Below are 6663 nucleotides of genomic sequence, written 5' to 3'. Positions count from 1 at the left end.
CTTTGTCGGACTTATGAACATATTGGACTTAGGAATGCACTCTCCAACGGAACTCATTCGTATGTATGTAGGGGACTTACTGTACCTGTGAATGTGACCTTATCTGGAAACAGGGTCTTTGCAGATGTAATTAAGATGTAAATTAAGATAAGGTCACACTAGAGTAGGGTGGGTTCTTAATCTATTATGATTGATATCTTTATAAGAAGAGAATAGACACACAAAGAGACACACAGAGAAAGAATGCCATGTGAAAACACAAGACACAGGGAGAATGTCATGTGACAATGGAGGCAGCAGTTGGAGCCATGCACCTACAAGCCAAGGAACACCAAGGATTGCCGACAACATGAGAAACTATGAGAAAAGCATGAAACAGACGCTCACCTAGAGCCTGCAGAGAGCACGTGGTGCTGCCAGTACCTTGATTTTGGACTCCTAGCCTCCAGAACTGCGAGAGAATAAATTTCTGGTGCTTTAAGCCACCCAGTTTATGGTACTTTGTTATGGCAGTCTTAGCAAACTAATACAGGGGACTAGAGGGAAATGATGAGGGACTGCTAAAGAATCCAGGCTTTCTTTTTGGGGTGGTGACAGTTCTAAAATTGATTGTGGTGGTGGCTGAACAACTCTGTGAATATACTGAAAAGCACTGAATTGTTTATTGAGACATATCTCAATAAACCCGTTATATTCAAAAAACAAAAAATGCTATCAGGGATCTCACGGAATCAACAAGAGGCCTACGGAACCAGGTATGGAGACAGAAATATCACCCCAAATCATATAACACTGGTCTGGGGAGAACCCCACAGTTGCTTTCTCAAACCCTAGCCACTACAGACTTTTTTAAATGATTATTAAATGAAGCAGGTCCTTTTTTAAAAAATATCAACTTAATGTCTAATTCACATACAATAAACTACACTCATTTAAAAGACATAGTTTGGGCTTCCCTGGTGGTGCAGTGGTTAAGAATCCGCCTGCCAATGCAGGGGACATGGGTTCGAGCCCTCGTCCTGGGAGATCCCACATGCTGCAGAGTGGCTAAGCCCGTGCACCACAACTACTGAGCCTGCGCTCTAGAGCCTGCGAGCCACAACTACTGAGCCCACGTGCTGCAACTACTGAAGCCCACGCGCCTAGAGCCCGTGCTCCACAACAAGAGAAGCCACCGCAATAAGAAGCCCACGCACCGCAATGAAGAGCAGCCCCCACTCGCCACGAAAGCCTGCACTCAGCAACAAAGACCCAACACAGGCAAAAATAAATATATTTTAAAAAATAAATTAAAATAAAACATGTAGTTTGATGAACTTTGACAAATGCATATATCCTGTGTAACCATTGCCATAATCAAGATACAAAATATTTCCATCACTGCCCAAAGTTTCCTTGCACCCCTTTACAGGGAATTCCTCCTCCATCTCCAGCCTCAGGCCACTACCTGATCTGCATCCTGTCTGCTTCCTGAGCCTGGTTCTCCAGCTTTCCCATCAATTCTATGAACTACCTAACACCCTTCCAATAAATTCCCTTCCTTTAAGTGAGCTGGGAATGGTACCTGTGTTCATAACCAACATCCTCACAGATAAAACAGGGAGAGAGCAAGTTAGGAGGAAGCAGGAGAAAAGTAGCTCAGAAAAAACATATCCACTCTGAATCCACTTGTACAAAGTTCAAAAACAGAAGAAAACAACTGATATAAATGTATTATATATTATGTAATATTATATATATTGTATTATAAATAATATAATTTAGAGATACATCCCTATTTGGTAAAGCCTCGAAGAAAACAAAAGGCATGCTTGTGACAGTCTGGATTATGGTTTAGCAAATGTTCACTGTACCTCCCTCTGCTGTGAAGGACTGCACTTCCCCGCCCCACTGAGGTTGGGCTTAGCCATGTGACTTGCTTTGGCCAGTGGGCTGTTAGTAGATATAACATGAGCAGTGCCTTGTGCTTGTGCCGTTGGACGTGGCTCTCATGCTTCAGTGAGCTGCCGAAAGAAGTATAGGCCCCAGGTAGACTCTGATCCAAGTAAGATGAGACACGTAGAGCAGACTGGATCCAAATCCAGCTGACCCACAACCTGAAGCAGAACCACCCAGCCTAGATTAGTGCAAAGCAGTTAACCTGTGGACCATGAGAGTGAGACAAATGCTCATTGAATTTTGAGGCAATACTTGGCATTTTGTGGCAATAGTCGACCAATATAGGTAAATTCAGGAAGGGAGAGGAGGGGATGCGATCAGGACTTTAAGGTATTAGTGATGCTTTAGTTTTCAAGCCAAGTGGTGGGTTCACAAGTGTTCATTACATCATTATTCTTTAAACCATACACATCCATTATACATAACCTGGGGGGTTTTTTTGTTTTTTTTTTTTGCAGTACGCGGGCCTCTCACTGTTGTGGCCTCTCCCGTTGCGGAGCACAGGCTCCAGACGTGCAGGCTCAGCGGCCATGGCTCACGGGCCCAGCCGCTCCGCGGCATGTGGGATCTTCCCAGACCGGGGCACGAACCCGTGTCCCCTGCATCAGCAGGCGGACTCTCAACCACTGCGCCACCAGGGAAGCCCTCGGGATTTTTTTTTAAGTAAAAAAAAAAAAAAAAAAAAAGTGAGCAACAAGTTCAGGGCCATGGCTTACAACAACGTTTTGTGTGCCTGAGAGTGGGCGGGCAGATTTCTGGGCTGGTGCAAAATGAGGATGGAGGCGGCTGGGAGGAGTGGAGTGCAGAGAAGGATAAAACCAGTGCAAAATGGATAAGGCAGTGGTTGGATTTGGGTGGTAGAATATTAGGAGATTTTCTTCTTATCCTTCTCTGGATTTCCCAAATCTTCTGCAATGATTATATACGACTTTTGTAATGAGAGACGAGAACAAAAAACATAATGGCCGACACAGGCAGTCACTTCCCAACAGGCTTTCTCTCTTTCTCCCCATTGATAGGATGAATCATGACTTGTCCAAACCAGCCTCTGTCCCCTGCAGTTGGTTTAGTGGAGTCTGTGTGCCCCTCTTCTGACCAGTGAGATGAAAGGGGAGGTCTCCTGGTGGGAGGTTGGAAGCAGAATTTTAAGAAAGATTTCACTTCCTGATAAAAAAGAAGAGTAAAGAGAGAGAGACAAGGGCAGGGTGGGGTGGGGGGATTTTGTACGTTGTTGTGTAATGCTGTGATATTTGCATCTGCAGCAGCCGTCTTACAACCCTGAAGGAAGATGTTGCCAGGGAGGGTGGCTGAGGGGAGAGACAGCAAGGTCCTGAGTGACAGATTGAGCCACTGAGTCAAACCGGGGGCTGTGCAGCTGACTTCCTGTGAAACAAGATTATAAAACTTCTATGGCTTTAGTCACTTTCTGTTGGGAAGAATTAATTACAGCCAAAAACATCCTAATTGATACGAAATATCTTTTTAAGTCTATAAAGAGATATATCTGGATGGCCTTAAATGGAGGCTCATTTCACCCCCCAGACAGTCAGCTCAGCGCGTCTCTATGAGCCCAGTGGTGTCAGCTGCTGGGTTCTAGGAGCTCCCCCTTTCTAACGAGTTTACTTCCTCGACAGGGGAGCTTCCAATGTGACATAGACACATAGCTGTTCTCTTCCCCATATCCACTCCATTTAAGTAACTTTTTAAAAATCATTCATGGGGTTCCCTGGTGGTCCAGTGGTTAGGACTCTGTACTTTCACTGCTGAGGGTGCGGACTCAACCCCTGATCGGGGAACTAAGATCCCACAAGCTGCGGGGTGTGGCCAAAAAAAAAAAAAAAAGTCAAAAAACAAGTAAAAATCATTCATGTCAGCAAAATATGTTCCTTCTCCATTTCAGCATTGCTGGAACAGTCCCTTTCTACTGGGCCACAGTGCAGTGGGTAATGAGAATCCCAAGGATTGCCTGTGCCTGACTTCTCTGCTTGTTAGCTTCCCCTATTTTACCCTCTTTTATAACTGCCCTGCTGAGTAGGGCTAGTGGTGTGTGTCCCATAACTTCTTTGCATGACAGGCAAAGAGGAAACTGTAAGATAGGGACAGTAAAGTAGCTATAAACTAGAATTGACCACTGTCAACATCAACTGATTGCAACTAGCTCTGTCCTCTCAACCAGGCCCGCTCCTCAAGCTGCAGGGTAAAGCCCCAGCTGTGAGAGGCAGGAGACAAGGCCTCCAGCAGCACTATCTATTCATAGAGACCCCCCCAGCGGATCCACTTTCCGTGGCCCTTCATCTACCAGGTCTCACCTCAAGAAATCACCAGATCCTTTCACCTCCCAAGTGTGAGCTTTTAGGGACTTCCCTGGTGGTCCAGTAGTTAAGACGCTGCACTCCCAAAGCAGGGGGCCCAGGTTCAATCCTAGATCCCACATGCTGCAACAAAGAGCCCACATGTGGCAATGAAGATCCTGTGAGCCGCAACTAAGACCTGGAGCAACCAAATAAATAAATATTTAAAAAAGAATAAAAAAAGAGTGAGCTTTTAAAAACATAAATCACATGATGTTATTTCTTTTTTTTTTATTATTAGAGAAGTGGTTTTGTTTTATTTTAAACCCCACATTTGTTTATTTATTTATTTTTGGCTGTGTTGGGTCTTTGTTTCTGTGCGAGGGCTTTCTCTAGTTGTGGCAAGCGGGGGCCACTCTGCATCGCCGGTGCACGGGCCTCTCACTATCGCGGCCTCTCTTGTTGCGGAGCACAGGCTCCAGATGCGCAGGCTTAGTAGTTGTGGCTCATGGGCCTAGTTGCTCCACAGCATGTGGGATCTTCCCAGACCAGGGCTCAAACCCATGTCCCCTGCATTAGCAGGCAGATTCTCAACCACTGCGCCACCAGGGAAGCCCTCGTGATGTCATTTCTTTGTCGAAAACCCTCCACTGCTTTCCATCGCACTGTGTGTTCGCCCCTATCTTCCTCTCTGTGCCTGCTCACACTGGTGGGTCCTAGCCTGTGAAGTCCAGGGCTTCCGTGGCCATGCCCCCTGGTTTTTACTGAAGCTTCCCACACCTCTCCCACAGGACCTGAGTCAGGGAGAAGCTCCAGAGAAGTGGGACTTCAGGGCTTCAGCCATTTGAGCCCACGCAGGGTCCTCCCAAATACCATGTTCTGAGAATGTCAAAGCCAGTCTCTAGCCAAAGCTGGCTGCTCTTTCAGGAGGAACCTTCAGCTGCCCTTCCCTACTCCCCATCTTAACCCATCTTCTCCCCATGAAGGACAATCACCACTGCTGGTGGCAATCATCTACTAGCCCCTGGAGTACCTTTACAGGTGCTACTCAAGCGGGGGACTGTCAACTAGAAGGGTTGCTCTAAAATGCAATCCCTGATGCTCCAGTGGTTAGGACTCGGCACTTTCACTGGTGGGGCCCAGTTTCAATCCCTGGTCAGGGCACTAAGATCCTGCAAGCTGTATGGTGCATCCAAAACATAATAATAATAATAAATAAAATGCCAGTCCAGAATGGAGGCCAGTTTATCTAATTCTTCACCTTGGCTAAAGCATTGTAAAGTCCTATACTGATCTGGGTGCCCGGCTTGGATGCAGAAACCAAGTATGGCCCCAAGGGGGCAGTAGCACACCTTCCCAACTGCAGGGGTTTGGCTACAACCAGGAACACCTCAAGATGCTTTTACCCCGCTGCAGCAGAAGAGCCAGATGGAGATTTGTGGGTGCCCTGGTGAAGGCAAATAACTTGATGTGCCTTTAAAATGACTTTCTTTAAATACGTGTTTAAATGCATTTAGTGGGGAGGAAAATAAACTACTTTTCTGTTAATAAATACAATATATGTAAATAAAAATAACTACAAATACATATATGTAAACATAAATATATTCCTTGTGGTCAGCAGCTAGGAGGGGGCTTGAAGGAGGCTGGTGTTGTTTCTTGATCTGGGTGCTAGTTACACAGGCATGTTTACTTTGTGATACTTCATCAAGCTGCACCATTATGATTTGTGTACTTTTCTGTAGGTATGTTATGTTTCAAGAAAAGTTAATAGGGCTTCCCTGGTGGCGCAGGGGTTGAGAGTCCGCCTGCCAATGCAGGGGACACGGGTTCGTGCCCCGGTCGGGGAAGATCCCACATGCCGCGGAGCGGCTGGGCCCGTGAGCCATGGCCGCTGAGCCTGCGCGTCCGGAGCCTGTGCTCCGCAACGGGAGAGGCCACAACAGTGAGAGGCCCAAGTACCGAGAAAAAAAAAAAAAGAATAAATTTAATCAGAGAAATGAGAAAATGCAGAAAGAAAGGAAAGCAGTCAAGCAGGACAAAATAATAATAGTTTAGCCATTAAACAAAGTCAAGGACATTTAGTTCTTCCTCAAGGGCTACAGATAATATTCTGAGCCATGTCCTTTGAGCTGTTTTGCAGATACTGAAACCCCCACCAGGTGGAAGATATCTGTATGCTGCCCACAAGCTCATAGACTCCCAGGCAGGTTAGAACCAGAAGGTTGATGATGTTGACTCCCAATTACCTCACCACCAACCAATCAGAAGAATGCCCATGAGCTGCTCACGCACTGCTCCTTGAACACTGTAAGACTCCTCACTACCCCCTCCAGGGTGGGACACACAATTTTGAGGGCATTAGTCCACTGTGGCCCCCTTTGCCTGGCAAAGCAATAAAGCTATTCTTTTCTACTTCACCCAAAACTCTGTC

The sequence above is a fragment of the Monodon monoceros genome, unplaced genomic scaffold (assembly GCF_005190385.1).
Source record: "Monodon monoceros isolate NGI ecotype Baffin Bay Population unplaced genomic scaffold, NGI_Narwhal_1 Super_Scaffold_7, whole genome shotgun sequence".
Lineage (NCBI taxonomy): Eukaryota > Metazoa > Chordata > Mammalia > Artiodactyla > Monodontidae > Monodon > Monodon monoceros.
Note: the sequence above shows the minus strand (reverse complement) of the source record.